At 43.1% G+C, this 22,532-nt stretch overlaps 1 pseudogene; it reads left to right on the top strand.

Moving 5' to 3' along the window:
* The first annotated feature begins 40 nt into the window (after positions 1–40).
* LOC126703463 (cysteine-rich receptor-like protein kinase 29) lies at positions 41–22,069 on the top strand (annotated as a pseudogene).
* The last annotated feature ends 463 nt before the right edge of the window (positions 22,070–22,532 follow it).

Below are 22,532 nucleotides of genomic sequence, written 5' to 3'. Positions count from 1 at the left end.
CTTCGCCTAAAAGAATTTAAGTAACAATTGGTTGAATGTTTCAATTCTACATCATGGACTTTCTTCTGTGCGTCAAGAGTCAGCTCTAATCCAATGTTTATAGTCACCCCACCAGTTCATCCTTCTCCATAAAAGCCTATATGATAACTTTCTTGACCTAAATCTTGCCATAATTTCATGTAAAGCATGGCAAAAGTTTGTTCTAGACTTCTCGTCTTGCCTTCCATTTGCATGTTCATTGCTCAGGCCATTGCTCGCCAAACTTCCTATACCAATCTTGTTTAAACAATGGTAACTACACAAGCAACAGTACCTACGAAGAAAACCTCAATCACCTACTCTCCTCCCTCTCCTCCAACACTGAAATTGACTGTGACTTCTACAATTCTTCTTATGGCCAAAACCCTGACAAAGTATACGCACTTGGGCTTTGTAGAGGAGATGTTAAGCCAGATATGTGCCGTAGTTGCCTCAATAGCGCTACAAAGCTTCTGACAAAGCTTTGTCCTAATCAGAAGGAAGCAATAGGATGGTATGACTATTGCATGTTACGCTACTCATTGCGCAACATATATGGCATCATGGAAAATAGTCCTTCTTTCTATATGTGGAATTACAATAACGTTTCTGCCAATTTGGATAAGTTCAATCAGGACCTTAGGACCTTGTTGGATCGACTAAGAGTTCAAGCTGTAGCAGGTGGTTCTCTTAGTAAGTTTGCAGAATCAAATGCAACAGCACCAAACTTTCAAACACTATATGCACTTATACAATGCACGCCTGATTTGTCTCGGCAAGATTGCAGTGATTGCTTGACTGGGGCTTTCGGTGATATTCCGAGTTGTTGTGACGGCAAGCAAGGTGGGAGAGTTGTTAGACCCAGTGATGCAGGACAACCTAGGCTTCCCACCTAGATTAGTCCTACCGTAAAACCTTAGGCTTCCCACCTAAGGTGTTTGGAATCACCACCAAACAATTCAATGAAAATAATCTCAATAATAATAATAATCTGTAAAATACAAAAGGAACCGTCTGAAGCTTTATATACAACTTCCAGGAATCATAATGATAAAGATAAACTCTTCTAAACAAATCCTAAACAATCTCAAATACTAGTACGATAATCCTAACAATCTCAAATACTGATCCAATACTAAAGATAAACCCAAATAAAGATAACATAAATGATAAAGATAATCTCCACAGATGTGTCATCGTGTGGTGTCCGCACCAACTCCCCTGGGGTGGGAGAAACTCGACCCCGTCGAGTAAAGCTCATAAGGATCAAGTGACATCAGAACAAACTCCATCAAGCCACAAGCTCACTGGATCAGCATGGCGCCTCCGTTGACGCTCATATGTGCGAGTGATAGGAGGTAGAGATGAGGTGGTAGCAAGTGTATCCAAGTAAGCCTCCAAAAGAGCAGGATCAAGCTGCTGCAACTCCTCTCTGGTGATCCATGTACAGTCAGAATCAGGCCGTCCTCGCCAGCGAACCAAGAAGCGCTGAACTGTTCCATCCCTAGTGAAAAGAAACTGCTCATCCAAAATAACATCAATAATTATGTGCCTTTTGGAAACAAGATGGTGTAGGGCTAGGGATAGGGTTAGCCAAAGAAGAAGAGAGAGGATCATCAAAAGGGTCATAGGGAATAACTGCTGGACCTTTAAAAGCAAGTAAATCAGCAATATTAAAAGTAGAACTAATACCATAATCTGAAGGTATATCAATCACATAAGCATTAGGTCCAAGTTTCTTTAATACCTTGAATGGGCCAGCACTGCGGGCCTGCAGTTTCTTAACGGTTCCTGAAGGATACCGTTCAGGCCTGATACGAATCATAACATAATCTCCTACATCAAAGTCTAACTGACGTCGATGTAAATCAGCCTGAGTCTTATACTTAAGATTACTAGCATGAATTCGTTTGTTGATCTCTTTATGCAGCTCATGCATGTGACTAGCAAACTCTACTGCAGACACAGAAACCCTATCATGTGAGGACATTGGGAGAAGGTCTAAAGGTCTCCTAGGTGTATAACCATGAACAACTTCAAATGGGCTCATACCTATGGACCTATTGATTGAGTTATTGTAAGCAAATTGGGCTATAGGGAGTATAGATTCCCAAGTCTTACCATTCTCACCTATGAGACACCTTAAAAGATTTCCTAGACTCTTATTGACAACCTCAGTTTGACCATCAGTTTGAGGATGGTATGCTGTGAAGAATTTCAACTTTGTTCCCATCATGTGCCAAAGGGTCTTCCAAAAATAGCTCATGAATTTAACATCCCTATCTGACACAATTGATTTAGGCAACCCATACAACTTAACAATCTCATCAAAGAAAATCTTGGCTACCTTGGATGCGTCAGACGTCTTAGAGCATGGAAGAAAGTGAGCCATCTTAGAGAACCGGTCTACCACTACAAGGATGGAATCAAACTTCCTAAGGGTACGGGGAAGACCTAGTATAAAGTCCATGCTGATATCCTCCCAAGGACGGTATGGAACTGGTAAAGGAGTGTAAAGGCCAGTATTTTGCTTGCAATGCTTAGCCAATTGACATTGATGACATTGACCAATTATTTTGGCAACATCCCTCTTAAGGCTTGGCCAATAGAACTGCCTCTCTACCTCTTCAATTGTCTTATCACGTCCAAAATGTCCTGAAAGTCCTCCCGCGTGTACTTCCCAAACCAAAAAGTCTCTAACTGATGTGCGGGGGATACAAAGCTTATTGGCTTTAAACAAGTAGCCATCTCGGAGGATAAAATCATCAACAACCTGAAGATGCTCAGTCTTAAGTGTAGTGTACACTTCTCCAAAATCTGGGCAAGATTCATACTCTTCTTGCAACTTCTCAAACCCTATGACTTTTGTGCTCATCACAGAAAGTAAGGTGACTCGGCGACTCAAAGCATCAGCTACCTTATTCTCAACACCAGATTTATGTCTCAAAACAAAAGAGAATCTTTGCAAAAACTCAACCCAAGGGACATGTCGAGCATTTAATTTCTTTTGGGAATTGATGTGGCGGAGAGCATCATGATCCGAATAAATGACAAACTCATGGGGTGTCAAATAATGGCTCCAATATCTTAAAGCTTGTACCATAGCATAGAGTTCTTTGTCATATGTTGAATACTTCTTCTTAGCCTCATTTAATTTCTCACTAAAGTAAGCTATAGGGTGACAATCTTGGCTAAGAACTCCTCCTATGCCTACACCAGACGCATCACATTCCACTTCAAAGACCTTATCAAAGTCTGGTAGGCGCATCACCGGTGCTTCTGTCATCTTCTTCTTGATTTCTTGAAATGCTTTACCAGCAGCATTGGACCATTGGAATTCACCTTGCTTCATACAATCAGTGATTGGTGTCATGATTGTACTAAATCCACGTATGAAGCGGCGATAGAAAGTTGCAAGCCCATGAAAACTGCGAACCTCATGAATGTTCTTGGGTTCGGGCCAATCCACTATGGCTTTGACCTTTTGTGGGTCAGCAGAAACTCCTTTAGATGAAACCACAAAACCTAAGAAAATGACACTATCTGTGAAGAAAGAGCATTTCTTTAGGTTGGCATACAAGTTTTCTCTCCTCAAAGTGGAACAAACTTGTTTAAGATGGTCCAAATGTTGCTCTTTTGAGTTACTATAAATGAGGATGTCATCAAAGTACACTACCACAAATTTGCCCATGAAAGGCCTTAGTAATTGTGTCATCATTCGCATAAAAGTACTAGGAGCATTTGATAACCCAAAAGGCATCACAAGCCACTCATATAGACCATCCTTTGTCTTAAAAGCAGTCTTCCATTCATCACCTGGGCGAATCCTAATCTGGTGGTATCCACTTTTCAAATCAATCTTCGAAAAGATTATGGCTCCTGACATCATATCAAACATATCATCTAACCTAGGGATAGGAAAACGATACTTCACAGTTATCTTATTGATTGCGCGACTATCCACGCACATTCTCCAGGATCCATCTTTCTTTGGGGTCAAGAGTGCAGGGACTGCACATGGGCTTAAGCTTTCACGCACAAATCCTTTGTGCAAGAGCTCATCCACTTATCTAACCATCTCATCATGTTGAGGAGGGCTCATTCTATAGTGGGGCAAATTTGGGAGTGCTGCTCCCGGGACAAGATCTATGGCGTGTTGAATATCACGCATAGGAGGCAATTGATTTGGGAGCTCCTTAGGGAAAACATCTTGGAACTCTTGAAGCACTGACCGTACTTCTTTTCTTGGTTCTTCAAAGTTGTCTAGTGCAATTTCCTTAACAACCAAAGCAAAGATGATGGAGTCTTGATTGACAGCTCTTTCAAGTTCTTTTGGACTAATGAGGTTCATACTTTGCTTTTTGGGCTCCTCTCTAGCCTTACTTGCACTAACAAACTTAGTTTTGACTGGGTTAAGCTTAATCCTTTGTCCATTGTGCATGAAGGAACAAGAGTTCGAGCGACCATAAAGAGTGACATCTAAATCATAGAGCCATGGTCGTCCCAAAATTATGTGTCCTACATCCATCGGAATCACATCACATGAAATCTGAGCCTTGTATGAGAGGATATGAATAGGAACAAGACACCTATCCTTGATGGTGATAGATGAATCATCTACCCAAGAAACCTTATAGGGCTTAGGATGGGCAACTAACTTCAAACCTAGGAGGGAGACAAGTTTAGAAGAAACTGCATTAATGCAACTTCCACTGTCAATGATAACCTTGCAATTTGTGGTTCCACACTTGACAAAGGTTTGGAAGATAGTATTTCTTTTCCAATCATCACTTTCTTCGAACTGTGCTAGAGCACACCTAACAACACTCATTACAGGAGTATCAAGACTACCTTTGTTGAGGTTATCAAAAGATGGTAAGGCTCTAATGCAAGCTAATTGGGTGGGATCATCCTCTCCTATTTCTACAATGTCTTCAATGTTAGGCTCATAGACTACTTCTTCTACCTCTTCCTCTCCATCCAATTCTTCAATCAACAAAGTCTTATTAGGACATTGGGCAGCCATATGACCAAAGCCTTGATACTTAAAGCACTGGATTCTAGAATTTGGCCTAAATGTCTCTCTAACCACACTCTTTCCTTTGTCTTCTGGGCGTAAGGGCCTATTGTTGGGATTGGGTCTAGTTTGAGGACCTTGTTGGTATCTACCCTGAGGATTTTCTTCTATGTGTAAGGGTCTGTTGTTGAGATAAGGCCTATTTTGGGTACCTTGGAGGTATCTACCTTGGGGACCATCAAAATTGTTGCGAGGCAACATGCGATTGTCAAATCTCCTTCCACCTTGGGGCCTAGGGATCAGCTCTAAATCTTGCACTAAGGTATAAGCATCATCAAGAGTTGAGATTTGTCGAGCCACCAATTCTCTTTGAAGATCATAATTGAGACCTTTCCTAAATCTACTCAAGGTAATTGGCTCATCCTCAGTTGCATTGCTACGTATCCTGTACTCTTCAAATTGTTCTACATACTCAGTAGCAGACCTATTGTCTTGTCTCAAATCATGCCATTGATCCAACAAGTTGCCTTGATGAGAGACTGGGAAGTACTTTTCATTGAGCTTGGCCTTCATTTCTTCCCAAAGAGTTATGGGTGGTTGGCGGGTCTTACGGAGGTGGTTGACAACACTATCCCAGTGGAGTTTTGCTCTTCCTACAAGTTTCATTTTGGCAAACCTAACCTTTCTATCCTCAGACAGTTCATACCACTCAAAAAAATGATCCATCTCTCGCACCCAATCATTGTAGACCTAAGGGTTCCTAACACCATCGAAGGTAGGGGCCTCTACTTTGATATGCTTAGCGGAGTTGTCTTCATTGTCTCTATGGTCTTGCCTAGGGTGAGGGCCATGCCTATTATTATTTCTTCCATTATGTGCATTTTCCTCGTCATACCTAGCCTCTAAGTGGCCTAGACGGGCAGTAAGCTCTGCAATGGCTTGTCTTAATTCATCTTGGGGAGGAGGATCCATGTTTAGGTGGGATTGTGGACTAGACTGGGGTTCAGAACTAGACTCTGATTTGGAATGAGACTGTTCTTCAGAACTAGTTACTAGACGACCACTACGCAAATGCATGCAAAGAGATCAACAAACTAATTCTAGCAAGTGAATAGTAAGGATAATACTCAAGTTAAATTATATGAGAAGAGAAGTCATGAATTCCACAGGTTGTTGCATTCAAGCAGTACTAGCTTCAACAAGAATTAAATTAAAAGGACCTAATTATGACAATGTGATTAGGCTAGTTCAACCACTAATACTGAGAAGTAATTACTTTAAAGGATTTTTTTTTTTTTTTGGCTATAATAAAATGCTGAAAGAAAATAAACCAGCAGCTAAAATAACAAAGTCATGTGGAAGTTTAAGCAAAACAAAGGACAAAGGCAGTAGCATGTGACTGATATAAAATTGAGGCACATAGTAGACATATTGATATTAAATCTGAAAATGCATTTCAATCCATTAAGTTTGGAAAGCCCACACCTTGGTTGGGCTGACTTAGCAATCTGGGCCTCACTGGACAGTGGGTCACGCTACTAGTCAATGGGGAAATTGGGCCTCACTTGTTGGTCTTCACGTGGAGTGCACTGACCTTCCTGAAGCTTCTGCTTAATCTGACCTGAGTTTTTTTTTTTTTTTTAATATAATAATACAATAAAGAAAGAACTAGAATATAAAGTTAACGTGTAATCTGCCAAGTCCAAAAACTAAACACCGAAACTAGAGAAACAAAGGGAAACTAAAAGAGAAGAAGTGGTGGAGCAAAGCACGAAGCATCTTTGGGGTCGACGGCGAAGAGATGGCTGGGCTCGTCGGCGATGACTGTCAGCGGCACTTGAAGGTGGAGATCGGAGCTGGTGAGTCAGATCTCAGAACTCGAGAAGCGGTATGGTGGAAGCGAAGTGACTGCGTATCGGCGGCGGGTTGTGCGACGGCATCATTCTATTGGTGGGATCAGCGGCTTTGATGGTGGGCTTTCAACTCTCTTCTATCTCTGTCTCTGATCTGGTGGGAGTGAAGTTGTGAATCTGAAATTTTTTTTTTTTTTTTTTTTTTTTTTTTTGGGTTCTGTGATCAGAGGCGGGCACGGATGGTGGTCAACTGTTTGGGAGGCGTTGCTGGCTTCTCTGTTGGCTTGGGAATGAAAAACGCATGTGGGGCTGCAGGGTATATACGGATTGCCGGGGCTGGTTTGCAGATCTCGTGAGGCAGGGACTTGGGTTGCTTTGGTTTGCAAATCTCGTGGGGTAAGTATTTGAGTAATGGCATGTCTGGAAGTTGATTTGTTTGTTGATGGTGAGTGTGGGTGTGGGATGTTAGTCGTGATTTTGGTTGCTGAGAGGAGAGATCGGGTTTGGGCTCTGATACCAAGTTGATGCAGGACAACCTAGGCTTCCCACCTAGATTAGTCCTACCGTAAAACCTTAGGCTTCCCACCTAAGGTGTTTGGAATCACCACCAAACAATTCAATGAAAATAATCTCAATAATAATAATAATCTGTAAAATACAAAAGGAACCGTCTGAAGCTTTATATACAGCTTCCAGGAATCATAATGATAAAGATAAACTCTTCTAAACAAATCCTAAACAATCTCAAATACTAGTACGATAATCCTAACAATCTCAAATACCGATCCAATACTAAAGATAAACCCAAATAAAGATAACATGAATGATAAAGATAATCTCCACAGATGTGTCATCGTGTGGTGTCCGCACCACCCAGCTGTAATTTTCGGTATGAGATCTACCGCTTCTATGACCCCGTAGCTGATATTGCACAACCACCATCACCACCACCGTCTCTATCGCCAACATTAGCAACATCAACATCTTCTCCTCCACAATCCACCAATAACTCTGGTGACAAAGGTACTTGTGTCTTTAAACTTAATACATAACAAATTTGAAATTTACCTTTTCAAAAAAGAAATATATGGAGGGGGAGGGGGGTCCTTATTACTTTCCCAGCACAATTTCTCAATTTTCAAAACTAATTCAAATTTTATAACACTTGAAAAATTTTATGATTCATCCGTCAGAATAAATTTGTGTGAACAAATTTCTGATTTTGCAGGAAATGATGGTAACAAATCTCAAACAGTCATCATAGTTGTGCCCGTTATTGCTTTTGTGATGCTGATAATAATCTCCTGCATCTACCTAAGAGTTAGGAAGCCAGGAAAGAAACCAGAAAGTAAGTTAATTAATTGGTTTACTGTTATGAAATTACTGTAGATTTTCTTATAATTTTTTTTATAAAATGACATCATGCGATAATAATATAATAAATAAATATTTAAAATTTTTTTTTTTTTAACTTATCTAATAAAATTTATAATATTCTAACATCCAACCACCACTCTATTGTTATTTGTTATTTACCTTATTAAGAGGAAGACTTTTCCTAGGGATTATAATTTAAACCATGACATAATTTGGAGAATATTTCTTATAAATTGATACTTATCTTTCATCAATTAACATTCAACGTGTTCGTTCAAGAAATGATTTCCATTATAACAAACAATTTTTTTATATACTAATCTATTTGGCATCTAGACTTTGATATATAATTAGTTTTTGAGAAGCTGTTGTCAGTGGCGGAGCTAGAATTTGAGTTGAGGGGGGGCAAAACTTGTATAAGATATATGCATTTTATGCACATATATCTTATGTATTTAAAAAGAAAAAAAATAGAAACAACAAATATGTTAAGTAGCTAAGGTGATTTTGTTCCATTAATGATTAGGAAAACAAGTATAAAATATATATACATATATTTCATTTTTCACAACTTCATCAGCAACCAAAACGAGTCAATTAAAAAAAAAAAAAAAACCAACAACTGTTCTCACCTTCAAAACTGAAAATAAAAATGATAGTATCAAAAAAAAAAAAAAAAAAAAATTTTGGGTGGGCTAGGGGGGGCAGTGGCCCCCCCTCGACCCCCCCTGGCTCCGCCTCTGGCTGTTGTTGTTGCATGCACTTATTTTAAAATGCGCTGCTCTCTTAATAAGGAACTAATAACATCTTGTTCAGGCGAAGCTGTAGATGAGATTGAAAGTTTGGAGTCCTTGCAGTTTGACTTTGACACTGTTAAAGTTGCAACAGATGACTTTTCTGATGCAAATATGCTTGGACAAGGTGGATTTGGTGTTGTCTACAAGGTAATGTGACTTTATCATTAACCTTAAAGGCTATTATCCACTCCATTTTACTTGGAATGAAGAAAATTAATTTAACCAGTAAATTTTTTCCCCCTGAATCTAATAGAATCAGAGTGCTTCAATACACAATTAAATTTATAATATTTTAATTTGAAGCATAAAATGGAATCAGTCTCACCATGTAGAGACAGTTGATTCAAACTCTCCCTCTTCTATATGGAGTCAACGATGCACGGCATGTTATATGAAAAAGTTTGTCATCACGATGCACAGCATGTTAAATAGGGGAAAAAAATAAGTGACTATTATATTAAAAAGTTTGTCATCACGATGCACAGCATGTTAATTCCAAAATGGATATCTGCATAAGGGTTAAATATATTTTAATCTAATACATTTTTCAGGGTAAGCTTCGTAATGGACAAGATGTTGCTGTGAAAAGGCTTTCAAAAAATTCTGGATAAGGAGATCTTGAATTTAAGAATGAAGTGTTGTTAGTGGCCAAGCTTCAACACCGAAATTTAGTTAGACTTTTAGGATTTTGCTTGGAAGGAAATGAAAGTGATGACGTCGAAAACCGTCACCAATGGGTCACACCGTACTCGCGACTCGAATCGAACCTGCACGACGAAACAAACGAAAGAATCCTTCAGAGAAGCACCGGTGTGGTGCCGGCCGAAGGCTCTCCGACGGTCAAGTTAGAATTCCTCTGTTTTACTTAGTGCGTTAGAGAGGGTTCATAAAAGCATACCTCGATTTTTGTGGGTATTACGCCTTTTATAGTGATAAGGGGTTGACTTTTCCTTTTTGGTTTCCACATCTTTTCAATGTGGGACTCTATTCCCAATTCTTCTAAACGTGGTGAGCAAGGATTCCCATTTCCGGATCTTAGGGTTTTTTCTGGGCTATGGACGTTTCGGATCATGGGCCCTTACTGCGTCAACAGTGATGGGCCTTCAAAGCTGGGACCATCTTTACGCAGGCCCAAGAGGCCCAATCCGTCAGGCCCATTAAGGTAAGCCCATCATGCCCAATATTTTATCATCTTCAGTTGCCCCCTTCACCCCAATGATCCGTCACCTTTAAGGTCAAAGGATCAATGGGGTGACGGTCCTTACGTATGGCTATGACGGATTCATGCAAAATAGGACGACGGTCCCAGATGGATCAACCCGTCAAAGGAAGAATCATCAAGTTGACGGTTACATGACGAATACAAATCTGTTGGTACGTACTGACAGGTTGTCAGCATTTATTAAGCATGCCACGTGTCACTCTCTGAATGGTCGTTGTATAGGATCGAAGCGTCGCTTCGTCTTCCGTGCACTTCCTATATATATAAGGCGCCTCACTCTTTCATTTTTCCATTTTCACTCAGAAAACATTTGTCAGAGCGAAGCCGTCAACCTTGTCAGAGCGATCCGTCGAGGACGAATATTTGCTGATTATACCAACCGTCACCTACCCTTTGCTAAGTTCGGTAAGTGCTTCTAATTTACTATAGTCAAATTACATTTTCGTCCATGCATTGTTGTTAGGCTTTCCATACCCGTCAACACTTTCAAACCCGTCAGTCTTAGGTTTTATTGTCAATTGTAGGAAATGTCTAGTGTGTCAAGTAACCAGTCGGTGGTTCGTGATGGGACGGAATACGAGGATGTATACCCGTCCGGTCATAAAGACCAAGAGAGCCCCGACGAAAGTAGGAGTCCGTCTGCCTCCTCTTCATCCTCAACAAATGAGGATGTGGAGATAGTCGAAGTAGATGGTTCTGACGACGACGGGGATCGAGCACTGGAGTCTGTCGTAGGTGCTGATGGACTAAGGCAGTTCATTATGTTACCAGAGTGGACGGTGCATAGGTTTACATCCGTCATCAGAGAGAGACACTTCAGCACCTTCAGAACCAACTTTCAAATCCCTGACTATGTTTCCATCCGTCTACCTTACGTGTCGGAGAAGTGTTACTATGAAGGGGTAGACGGTGTCGGAGTGTACGAGCAGGCGTTGAAGGCTGGACTTCGATTCCCGCTTTCTACACTTCATAGGGAACTCTTACAGTATCTGGGGTTGTCAGTCACCCAGATATCCCCTAACGCCTGGAGGGTCTTCATAGCCATGGAGATTCTATACGGTGCAATGTCAAACGGGGAAAGGAAATTGACGGTCCGTGAATTTCTTCATTGTTACCGTCCAGACGAGATTTCTGGATCAAGGGGGATGTACAGTTTTGCTAGTCGGAGCTCCTTGTTGAAGGTTATTTTTGAGACCCCAGACTCAAATAGAGACTGGAAGAGTCGGTACTTCTTCCTGGAGGGTGACAGATGGATGAACCATCCAGGGGAGACGGAGTACATGCCCGTCGACACAACTTGGGCAGTTATAAATCAGACACGTATGCATCCGTCTTAATTTTGTACTGCTATTCATATCCGTCCATTTTATGCGTATATCTTGATCACCTTTCTCTGCAGGTAGACGGCGCCCACAAGTCAGCCTTGAGGAGTTTAGTTTCCTTGAAAAGATTTGCAGGAAAACTACGCCGGAGGAAAGGACTTGGGCTAAGTTGGTGAACCCAAGGACCATACATTGGTACTGTGACGGTCCTGAGCCCACCCAAGAGGCAATCAGATACGACGAACGAGTTCATAAACGTAAGCCCGTCAACTTTACTTTGTCATTTAACAGCCCTTACATAGTTTTAATTTCATCCGTCATTATTTGCAGAAATGGAGGACGCAAAAAGGAGAGCTTTGATCAAATCCCAAGCCGTCAAGAAGAGGGAATCCGGCGAGGTGGTTCCTAAGGTGTCGGCTTCAGCACCTAAGAGGAAACCAACATCAAAATCTGACCGTCCATTCAAGCAACCAAAGGTCTCACTTGAACCTGTGGTTGGTTTAATGGCTGAGGGTATCAAGACCGTCACCCCAGCTAAGAAGGGGACGGGTAAAGGACTGATGACGGCCCCAGAGGGTAAGCTAGAGAGACCTCCTTCCCTTCTCCGCGACGACTCCAAGTATGCATTGGAGAAGCTGTCGTCCATCATCACGGCGGAAGACTACGAAGATCTGGGAAACCATTCGACGGAGGCCATGGGGGAGACGGGCCTCTTTGCCGTCGCTCAGGTTGGTTATGTCGAATAAGTTTTTATACCTCTTCTTTTTTTTTTTTTTTTTTTTTTTTTTTTTTTTTTTTTTTTTTTTATTTACATTATGTGACGGTCTCTTTTCTACTTGCAGTCCTTGGTCATGATGAAGGGTTTACTGGACCGGTGTCTCAACCGTGAGAGTGCCTTGGACCGGGTTCGCGCAAAGGCAGAGCAGACGGAGGAAGAGCTCGGACAACTCCATCAATGGAGGTCCAAGATGGAGAAGAAGCTGGAGCTTTCTGAGAAGGCGAGGAAGGAGCTGGAGGAGAAGACGGCCTCTGCGCTGACGGTCATCGAGAAAAGGGAGGCGGAGATCAAAGCACTCAAGGAAGAGATCCGTCATGCGAAGGAGGTAGCCGTCGAGGAGTACCGATGCTCAGAGTCCTGCTTGGGCGAGCTGTCAGACTCTTTCCTTCAAGGCTTCAACGATTCTCTCCGTCAAGTCAAGAACGCCTATCCAGAGCTGGATTTATCAATGGTCAAACTTGAGGACCAAGCCCAGACCTCTGCCCTTCCCGTCGCCTCAGAAAATACGGAGTTCCTCTTTGGCGAAGATGCTGCTCCCGGAGACGGAGAGTCCGCCCCGTCAAAGGACGTCCAGGTCGCCGAACAAAAGGCAGATTAATGTTCATGTAATTTATTTTGAGAACCATCCGTCCCCCTTTTTTTTTATTTACATATCAGAACTGTCCGTCTTCTTTAATTGTATTAGACACTTGCCTTTTGGGCTTTTGGCTTAATGTTCATATATCCTTTCTATAATTGCTTGGTACTTTGTTTAAAGGTCCGTCCTCTTTCCTGAGGAAAGGCTTGTATGAGAATATTTTGTTTGTCCGTGATATTCCGTCCATATTGCGGACTTATTATTTTTTTTTTTTTTTTGTTGATTGAGCACTTACATCCGTAAGGATTTTCCTCCTCCGTCTAGTTTCAGAGGTTTATTATGAGGATCCGTCCATTTTGTGGTGATGTATGACACTTTTGAATGGACTTATAAAAATTAACGTTGTTAGTGGTCCGTCCACTTTACGTACATGCTCTTTTATCATCCCTGTAGGATAGTCCGTCCACTGTGTGGGACTATGTTCACCTTAGTGATCCGTCCACTGTGGACTTATGTTTAGTCACCTTAGTGATCCGTCCACTGTGTGGAATTATGTTTCATCACCTTGGTGACCCGTCCACTGTGTGGAATAATGTTCACATTCGTGATCCGTCCACTGTGTGGAATTATGCTTCTTCACCTTAGTGACCCGTCCACTATGTGGAGTTGTGTTCACTTTAGTGATCCGTCCACTTTGTGGACTTATGTTCAACACCTTAGTGATCCGTCCGCTGTGGACTTATGGTTAATCACCTTAGTGATCCGTCCACTTTATGGACTCATGTTTAATCACCTTAGTGATCCGTCCACTTTGTGGACTTATGTTCAACACCTTAGTGATCCGTCTGCTGTGGACTTATGGTTAATCACCTTAGTGATCCGTCCACTTTATGGACTCATGTTTAATCACCTTAGTGATCCGTCCACTTTGTGGACTTATGTTTCAACACCTTAGTGATCTGTCCGCTGTGGACTTATGGTTAATCACCTTAGTGATCCGTCCACTTTATGGACTCATGTTTAATCACCTTAGTGATCCGTCCGCTGTGGACTTATGTTTCCTCACCTTAGTGATCCGTCCGCTGTGGACTTATGTTTAATCACCTTAGTGATCCGTCCACTTTGTGGACTTATGTTTCATCACCTTAGTGATCCGTCCGCTGTGGACTTATGGTTAATCACCTTAGTGATCCGTCCACTCTATGGACTCATGTTTAATCACCTTAGTGATCCGTCCACTTTGTGGACTTATGTTTAATCACCTTAGTGATCCGTCCACTTTGTGGACTTATGTTTCATCACCTTAGTGATCCGTCCGCTGTGGACTTATGGTTAATCACCTTAGTGATCCGTCCACTCTATGGACTCATGTTTAATCACCTTAGTGATCCGTCCACTTTGTGGACTCATGTTTAATCACCTTAGTGATCCGTCCACTCTATGGACTCATGTTTAATCACCTTAGTGATCCGTCCACTTTGTGGACTCATGTTTAATCACCTTAGTGATCCATCCATTTGGTGGAATTTAGTTATTTTGTGGGCAATTGTAATGACATCCAAGTAGAAAACCAAAGTTGATAGAAATGCGTAAAGGAAAAGTGCCTGCCCCCCCGGGCTTAAAAAAGGCACGACAAAATTGTAGCAAAAAGACAGTTAAAAGAGAAACTTATAAAAAGCTCAAACAAAAACTGGTTGCTGTGTCACTACTACTGGTAGTATTTCCTCAAATGTTCGGCATTCCATGGATGCGGTAGCTTCTCTCCGTCTGTTGTCTCCAGGTGGTATGTTCCTTTCCTTGTCCACGACGTAACTCTATAAGGTCCTTCCCAGTTGGGGCCGAGTTTTCCTTGTGTAGGGTCTCTAGTTGCGCCCATGACCTTCCTGAGTACGAGGTCTCCTACTTGAAAGTTTCTGTGTCGGACCCGGGAGTTGAAATGTCTGGACATGCGATCCTGGTATCTAGCGATCCTTTGCTCTGCTGCCGACCTAACCTCATCTATCAGGTCCAACTGTAGCCTCATGGATTCGTCATTCCTGCTCTCGTCATGGTTGTGAACCCTGTAGCTTATGAGCCCAACTTCTGCTGGGATGACTGCCTCGCTCCCGTATGTTAGTCGAAATGGCGTCTCTCCTGTCGGAGTCCTCGCCGTTGTCCTGTATGCCCACAATACGCTCGGCAATTCTTCTGGCCATATGCCCTTTGCCCCCTCGAGCCGAGTCTTGATAATCTTTAACAGGGATCGGTTCGTGACTTCAACCTGGCCGTTAGCCTGAGGATGGGCGGGTGATGAGTAGTGGTTTTTTATTCCCAGCTGTGTGCAGAAATCCCGGAAGTGGCCGTTGTCGAACTGCCTCCCGTTATCTGAGACAAGAACTCTAGGAATACCAAACCTACATACGATGCTCCGCCAGACAAAGCTTCTAATGTTCTTTTCTGTAATGGTGGCCAAAGCTTCCGCTTCTACCCATTTTGTGAAGTAGTCAATACCCACTACCAAGAATTTTAGCTGCCTTATCGCCGTTGGGAAAGGTCCCATGATGTCTAGTCCCCACTGAGCGAACGGCTATGGAGCCGTTATAGGGGTTAGTTCTTCAGCTGGCTGTCCGATAAAATTACTGAACCTCTGGCATTTGTCGCAGCTTTTAACGTAGGATTCGGCATCCTTCTGCATGGTTGGCCAGTAATACCCAGCTCGTACCAATTTGTGCACTAACGACCGCGATCCAGAATGGTTCCCGCATATCCCTTCGTGTACTTCCCTCATTACGTAGTCTGCCTCTTCAGCCCCCAGGCATCTAAGATAAGGACGGGAGAAACCTCTTTTGTAAAGAATATCCTTTATTAAGACGAATCTTGCCGCTCGGACTTTTAGCTTTCTTGCTGCCTCCTTTTCTTCTGGCAGTAACCCGTCCCTTAAGTATGAAGTTATCTGTGTAGTCCAGTTTATTTCGGAGCGTATCTCCTGCATGTTGTCGGGGTCTATTAGCGGAAAGAGTTGAACAAAGGAAAGTACATTACCCGGTGCCTTCATATGTTCTGCTGAAGCGGCTTTGGCTAGCCGATCGGCGAGCTCATTTTCTCCCCTCGGGATCTGGACGAACATTGCTTTTAGCCCGTCAACTCTCGCCCTTACCTGATCAAGGTATCTCTTCAACCTTTCCCCTTTGCATTCATAATCTCCGTTTACTTGATTGGTCACGACTTGAGAGTCGCAATGCACGACCACACTTTCAGCTCCGACGGCTTTGGCTAGGTCGAGTCCTGCTGCCACCGCTTCGTATTCTGCTTCATTGTTGGTAATGGGGAAGTCGAGACGGACCATACATTCAATCTCGTCTCCTTCAGGTGACAGCAATACTATGCCGGCTCCTCCAACTCGCTTATTGGATGATCCGTCGGTGTAGATGTTCCACTGGGGGGGTTCCTCTGCCCCCTTATCCGCGTCCCGCGTAAACTCTGCTATGAAGTCTGCTATAGCTTGTCCTTTAATGGCCACACGTGGTTGGTACTTGATGTCAAACTCGCTCAATTTTATTGCCCACAGCGTCAGTCGACCCGCGGCTTCAGGATTGCTCAGTGCCCTACGCAAGGGCTTGTCGGTCATGACGTTCACGGTATGGGCTTGAAAGTAGGGCTTGAGCTTGCGAGCCGCCGTGACCAAGGCAAAAGCGAGTTTTTCCATGGGTTGGTATCTCTCTTCGGCACCGCGAAGCGCTCGGCTGGCGTAGTACACGGGCTTCTGTGCCCTATCCTCTTCTCTTATCAAGGCTGCGCTGACGGCCGCAGGGGAGACAGCCAAATAGAGGAAGAGTTCTTCACCTGGTTGCGAGGGGCTCAGTAGAGGTGGTGAAGATAGATAGGCTTTTAACTCTTCGAAGGCTCGCTGACAATCGTCCGTCCACTGGAATGACTTTTTCAATGTTCGAAAGAAGGGTAAACACTTGTCCGTCGCTCTCGACACGAATCTATTCAATGCCGCTACCTTGCCGTTAAGGCTCTGTACTTCCTTCACGTTTCTCGGGGGGGCCATCTCCATTATGGCTCGGATTTTGTCCGGGTTAGCTTCAATCCCCCTTTGAGATACCATGAATCCTAGGAATTTGCCTGCCGTTACACCGAACGCGCACTTTCCTGGATTGAGTTTCATGTTGTAGGATCGAAGCGTGCCGAATGTTTCCTTGAGATCTTCCAAGTGGTCTTCCTCCTTCCGGCTCTTCACCAGCATATCGTCGACATAGACTTGGACATTCCTCCCGATTTGCTGTGCGAACATCTTGTTCATTAGTCTCTGGTATGTTGCCCCTGCATTCTTCAGACCGAATGGCATTACTTTATAACAGAAGAGTCCTTGACTGGTTACAAACGAAGTCTTCTCCTGATCGCCCTCGTGCATGCGGATCTGGTTATAACCCGAAAAAGCATCCATGAAGCTTAGCAATTGGTGTTGAGCCGTCGAGTCTACTAGGATGTCGACCCTTGGAAGGGGATAGCTGTCTTTGGGGCATGCTTTGTTAAGATCGGTGAAGTCTACACACATCCGCCATTTGCCGCTCATTTTCTTTACCATTACCACATTCGCTAGCCAATCGGGGTAGTAGACTTCCCTGATGAAGCTTGCCTCTTGGAGTTTGCAGACCTCTTCCGCTATTGCTTGGTCTCGTTCCGGGGCGAATACTCTCTTCTTTTGTCGGACGGGTGGGAACGAGGGCAACACATTCAACTTGTGTACCATGACCGAGGGATCGATTCCTGGCATATCGTCATGGCTCCAGGCGAACACATCCTTATTGCTTCTCAAGAATGCTACGAGCTCTTGACGGATTGCGGGTTTGGCAAGCGTTCCGATCCTGGTGGTTCGATCTGAATTGGAACTGTCGAGAGCTATCTCCTCTAGCCTCTCCGTAGGTTCTGCCGTCGTTCGGTGTTCTTCTATGTTCAAGGCCTGGATCTGGTCTTCCACCTCCATCATAGCTACGTAGCATTCTCGTGCGGCAATTTGACTTCCGCGTAGCTCTCCTACCCCATACTCCGTCGGGAACTTGATCATCAGGTGGTATGTTGATGTTGCCGCCTTCCACGAGTTGAGCGTGGGTCGTCCAATAATAGCATTGTAGGCTGACGAGCAATCGACCACCAAGAATGTTACGTCCTTGGTGATTTGTTGGGGGTAATCTCCTACCGTCACAGATAACGTGACGGCGCCCAAAGGGAATATCCTACTCCCTCCGAAACCAACGAGCGGGGCGTTTGTCGGTATTAGCTGCTCTCTATCAATCCTCATTTGTTGGAACGCCGGATAATACAAGATGTCGGCCGAACTACCGTTGTCGACCAACACTCGGTGGATATTGTAGTCGCCTGCCCGCAAGGTGACGACGAGGGCATCGTCGTGTGGATGGTGTAGGCGCCTTGCATCCTCTTCCGAGAACCCGATAATGGGGCCTTCCCTTCTTGCCATCTTTGGTACCGTGCCCGCCAACTGGACATTCTGTACCATCCGAAGGTACGTTTTGCGAGCCTTTTTTGACGATCCGGCCGCAGTTGTTCCCCCAATTATCATCCTTATGTCCCCTAACGGGGGCCTTGGTCGCTCGTTTTCTCGACGGGGGTGTTGTTCTTGTGGGGGTTGATCCATTCTTTCCTTGCTGACGAACTTCTTCAGTTTTCCTTGTCGGATAAGGGTTTCGATTTGTTGCTTCAAGTCGTAACAATCGGCAGTGTCGTGACCATGGTCACGGTGGAAGCGGCAATATTTGTCTCTGGACCTTTTGTTGGGATCACTCTTCAGCTTTCCCGGAAACGTCAGGGATCCTTCGTCCTTAATCTGCATTAGGACTTGGTCTATCGGAGCGGTCAACGGGGTGAAACTTGTGAACCTTCCGCCCATGGGTTTTGGACGTCTCTCGTCCCTCCGATCTCCCATCCGTCCTTTTTTCCGCCCCTGGTCCTGTCGGGGATCCTCTTGTCTGTCTCTTTTCTTCGGTCTGTCTTCTCTTGCTAGTAGAGCGTCTTCAGCGTTCATATACTTGGTGGCCCTGTAAAGCACCTCTGATATTGTCTTTGGGTCGTTTTTGTATAGGGAGAACAAAAACTTACCCCCCTTCAGCCCGTTTGTGAACGCGGCCACCAATATCTTGTCGTCGGCTTCGTCGATCGAGAGCGCTTCTTTATTGAAGCGTGATATGTAGGCCCGTAACGTCTCTTCCTCTCTCTGCTTGATATTCATCAGACAAGCCGTTGATTTCTTGTACCGATGTCCTCCGATGAAGTGTGTAGTGAACTGAGCGCTCAGCTCCTTGAAGGTGCCGATGGAGTTTGGTGTTAGTCGGCTGAACCAAATCCTTGCTGCGCCCTTCAGGGTTGTAGGGAATGCCCTACACATAATTGCGTCTGCCACTCCCTGAAGGTGCATCAGGGTCTTGAAGGTCTCTAGGTGATCGAGAGGGTCCCTTATTCCGTCGTAACTGTCCATACTCGGCATGTGGAACTTACTCGGCAGGGGGAAGGAATTGACGGACGCTGTAAATGGGGAGTCAGTTCTGTTGACAAGGTCGTCAAGATCGTTGGACACTCGCCCCTTGAGAGCGTTCATCAGCACTTCCATCTGCTCCTTCATCGCCTGCATCTCCGCGATGATGGGTTGTGGAGCTGTATCCGTCACTGAAGGTATGCTAGCGTCCCGTCGCACTTGTTTGCTCGGTGCGTTACTCTCCTGTGGTCCGTCATTATTTCTCCTTTCCGCACTGTTCCCTTCTTGATCTTCTCCCTGGCTATTCACCGCCGCACTCTTTCGATTCAGTTGCTCTACCAGGTCGTGGTTTTGCTTGGTGAGGCGCTCCACGGCTGCGGCGAGCGTCTTGACCTGTCTTTCAAGGGCAGTCGTAGGGGCTTCTTCGTGGACGTCGTTAGTGGTTGCCATCGAGCGTGTGAGTACCATGTAACTCTTTTGTCTAGGAATGTTAGTTTCGCTTCCCACAGACGGCGCCAACTGATGACGTCGAAAACCGTCACCAATGGGTCACACCGTACTCGCGACTCGAATCGAACCTGCACGACGAAACAAACGAAAGAATCCTTCAGAGAAGCACCGGTGTGGTGCCGGCCGAAGGCTCTCCGACGGTCAAGTTAGAATTCCTCTGTTTTACTTAGTGCGTTAGAGAGGGTTCATAAAAGCATACCTCGATTTCTGTGGGTATTACGCCTTTTATAGTGATAAGGGGTTGACTTTTCCTTTTTGGTTTCCACATCTTTTCAATGTGGGACTCTATTCCCAATTCTTCTAAACGTGGTGAGCAAGGATTCCCATTTCCGGATCTTAGGGTTTTTTCTGGGCTATGGACGTTTCGGATCATGGGCCCTTACTGCGTCAACAGTGATGGGCCTTCAAAGCTGGGACCATCTTTACGCAGGCCCAAGAGACCCAATCCGTCAGGCCCATTAAGGTAAGCCCATCATGCCCAATATTTTATCATCTTCAGAAAGACTTTTAATCTATGAGTTTATGCCTAATGCAAGCCTTGATCACTTCATTTTTGGTATGAGTTTACATCTACATTCATTTCAAATTATATTCATTGCAATTTTATTTTGGTTTACATATCCTGTGCATAGACTCCCTAAAAAATTTTAGTACCATATAATATATTTTATTAAATATGTAGATCCAATCAAGCGTCCACATCTAGATTGGATAAGACGCTACAAAATCATAGGAGGCATTGCTCGAGGGCTTCTTTACCTTCGTGAAGATTCTCGGTTTCGTATTATTCATCGTGATCTCAAAGCAAGCAATATCCTGTTAGATTCTGAAATGAATTCAAAATTTTCAAATTTTGGTATGGCAAAATTGTTTGCACTTGATCAAAGTGAAGACAATACAAATAGAATTGTTGGGACCTAGTAAGTATCCTTTTAGGTATACTTGATGTTTACTTTGTACCAAAGAAACAATATGAAAGTCCTAACAAGTATTGTTGAAAATAATTGTGAATATGCAGTGGATATATGTCTTCAGAGTATGCAATGTATGGACAATTCTCAGTGAAATCTGATGTTTTTAGTTTCGGTATGCTAGTTTTAGAGATAATAAGTGGACAAAAGAATAGTTGCTTCCAGAATGGAGAGAATGTTGAGGACCTTCTAGGCTACGTAAGTATGACTATTTTTTTACTAATGTAATATACATCTTGTAAGTATGGAGTGGTAGGTAAGATTGCAGGTTCAAATCTGTGTGTTACATATTTTGATACTCTCTCTCTCTCTCTCTCTCTCTCTCTCTCTCTCTCTCTCTCTCTCTCTCTCTCTCTCTCTCTCTCTCTCTCTCTCTCTCTCTCTCTCTCTCTCTCTCTCTCTCTCTCTCTGTGTGTGTGTGTGTGTGTGTGTGTGTGTGTGTGTGTGTGTGTGTGTGTGTGTGTGTGTGTGTGTGTTGGCAGGGGGGGTATTTGATTAAATAGACTCAAAAGGAGAAAGAAGGGAAATTTCAACCAACACCCTTAGCTTTTTGATGTGGAGTATGGCAATCTATTTTTTGGGTACATGTCCCTTGTGCCTATTAGTATGACACTAATAACATCCATAAATTAATATAATATCTAGGTAGCTTGTATAGTTAGTTGGGATCAACATGAAGGATGGGGAGTTTAAAGGAAGGGAAGAACTATCTCCTATTGAATAGCCTTTTTCTTTCTCTCTCTTTAAAACACAAAACAAAATAATGTTCTCTTAAATATTGTGTTCTTTCGTTTAAATTATCTTACAGGCGTGGAAAAATTGGAAACAAGGTACAGCTTCAAATCTTGTTGATCCCACATTGAAGGCAGGTTCGACAACTGAAATAATGAGATGTATTCACATAGGATTATTGTGTGTTCAAGAAGATGTAGCTGATAGACCAACAATGGCCTCCATTATTCTTATGCTTACTAGCTTCTCTATTACTCTACCAATACCCTTAGAACCTGCATTTTTTATGCATAGCAATACTGAATCAAACATTTCCTCACAATGTGGGAGGATGATTCAAGGGTGATAGAGTCATATCAATCTAATAGCAGCTTTGTCCAGGCTATTTCCTTGCTAGTGTTTAATGATTTTTGTGTGTGTGTGTGTGTGGAGAAGGTATGAATTTGAAATGTAATACTAATAATTTCCTTTTTTTTTTTTTTAATAAAAGCATACACTATATAGAGTTATTAATAATACATTATCACCTTAACAATCTTTCCTAAACATTAACCATTTATTGACCGAAAAAAAAAATATCTCGATTAAAATCATTATTCAACTATGATTGATCCATGACTTTAACATGACACCGCTATTATTTAGTATTAATTGATTTGAACTAATATTGTATATGTAAAAAATGAATATTTCTACTATCGTACACTTTTAGTGCGATGGTCACTCTATAAATATAAATACTTGTGGGGTATAAGAGGGAAAAAAGGCCAGAATTCAAGTCTCCAAGAAGGAACTTCACCCACATATATACTTAGATTAGGCTAAAGTAGAATTTTTATCTTGTATAAAAAAAATTTAAAAAAAAAAAAGATATTTCTTTGATCTA

Source organism: Quercus robur, chromosome 10, assembly GCF_932294415.1.
Source record: "Quercus robur chromosome 10, dhQueRobu3.1, whole genome shotgun sequence".
NCBI classification, from domain to species: Eukaryota; Viridiplantae; Streptophyta; class Magnoliopsida; order Fagales; family Fagaceae; genus Quercus; species Quercus robur.
Note: the sequence above shows the minus strand (reverse complement) of the source record. Positions and strands in the feature narration are given on the sequence as shown.